We start from the raw sequence: 1,971 nt of genomic DNA, 5'->3' as shown, positions 1-1,971 counted from the left end.
AGAGGGACGGAAAGAGAGAGAGAAAGAGAGAGAATCCCAAGCAGTCTGTGCTCCTCTCAGAGAGCAACACAGGGCTTGATCCCATGACCCTGGGATCATGACCTGAGCTGAAATTCAGAGTCAGATGTTCAACCAACTGAGCCAACCAAGCTCCCCAATATACTTTGCTATCCTTGAACTAATGTTCTCTGTTTTAACAAGTTTTGATGTGTCAAAGTAAAATATTCTTGCGCTAAAGTATAAGTATTCTAACTTTGTCCCTTTCTCAAGATTATCTTGGCTATTTGCCTTCTTCATTTTCATGTAAATTTTATACATTGCTCATTAATTTCCACAAAAATACCTGCTGTGATTTTGATTGGGATTGTATTAAGTACTCAGATAAATTTGAGAAGAATCAAACTCATGAGCATTACATATTTAGGTTTTTTAAAGTTTCTCTGAGGCATGATTTTGAAGTATTTTTGTGGAAAGATCTTTTCTGTCTTTCACTACATTTTTTCCTAAAAATGTGTTTTCCTTTGAGGTTACTGTCAATGACATCTGTTTAAAATTTTGTTTTCTATTAAACTATTACTGGCATAAAGAGAAGTAATTGCTTTCTGTATGTTGTCCCTCTACCTAGCAACCTTGCTTAAGTCAATAATTCCAATGATGTATCTGAATAAAGTCCTATATTTTCTTTCTTTCCAATCATTATTGTTTTATTCTATTTCTTGCCTGGTCAGGCACTATTTGTTGCACTGGTTAGGAGCAGGCATCCTTATCTTATTCTCAAATCCAGAGAAAAAGCTTTCAGTATTTCACTGTTACATATAAAGTTGCCTGTGAATTTTTCTACCTTTATCAGATAAGGAAATTCCCTCTGGGTAGGATTTTAAAGCAGGTGGGAACTCATTCATTGCTTGTTTTCTGTGGGGACACTTGGATCATTATTCCTTTATTCCTACCAAACTTCCTTATAAATATAACAATGGGGTTTGCTAATTGTAAGATAATCAGGGGGTTTTAGGGGATGTTAAGTAAGAGGTTCCTACCTAAGAATGCTTTCAGCAGGCTAGAATGGGCCTTGGCAGACCCTCAGCTGCAAATGTTATCTTCATACCTCTACAAGACCCTGAACTCTTCCTGGTTTCTTGGCCTCTCAGCAACTCCCTCTGCTGTATGCCAGCCTTTCAAATGTCTCTGTAGAATCTACAAATAACTTGAAAAACATGCCAGGAAATCTGGGGCTTACCTCTCTACACCTCCCCCTTCTCTTGGAATGTAGGCAGCCTGAATTCTTGCTGGTTCTCAACAAAAATATTTTGTCCAACTGTTGGGAAAATGAATAAAGTTTTACACCATAAGATGGCCAATGGAACTAAAACAAGTGCTGGTCTCTAGCTTAGAGACCCCTTTTCCGGGTTCTTCTTGCCTTGTTTGCCATGCATGCGAAAGCCCGCCACAGATATGGAAGCTGACAACTATAAATTACCCTTCCCCTTGTAATGCCCCAATTTCGAATCTGAGAGACCACCAAGGAGCCAATACTGATGCAAAAGCACAAGGGTTTATTTGCAAGCTCGAGCTTGGGCCCAAGTATACCCGAAACAGTGGAGCAGGGACTTGGACCCCTAGGTTAAGAGGCATAGCAGTTTTATAGGGGCCAGTGGCCAATGAGATTGTAACACACACAGAAAGTTGCATAGTCATGTCAGTCCACATGCAGGTGGCCAATTGAATTACAATTTACCCTATAGTAACTGTTTGAACTAGCCTATCACTCTGGTCAGAATTGGCGCACAAGTTTGGTGGGCAAAAGGCGGGGTTTAAGAATTGGCATGCAAGTTTGGCGGGCAAAAGGCGGGGTTTACATTCTTTGGCGGTTAGGGGTTCCGCATTCCTATATGAGCGGGTTTCGAGTAAGGGTGTGCTCAGCGGTTTGACTAGGGTGGGGGAGTGTCTTAAGCAATAAGTAGGTCATGTGGG

This window comes from Prionailurus viverrinus, chromosome B3, assembly GCF_022837055.1.
Source record: "Prionailurus viverrinus isolate Anna chromosome B3, UM_Priviv_1.0, whole genome shotgun sequence".
NCBI classification, from domain to species: Eukaryota; Metazoa; Chordata; class Mammalia; order Carnivora; family Felidae; genus Prionailurus; species Prionailurus viverrinus.
Note: the sequence above shows the minus strand (reverse complement) of the source record.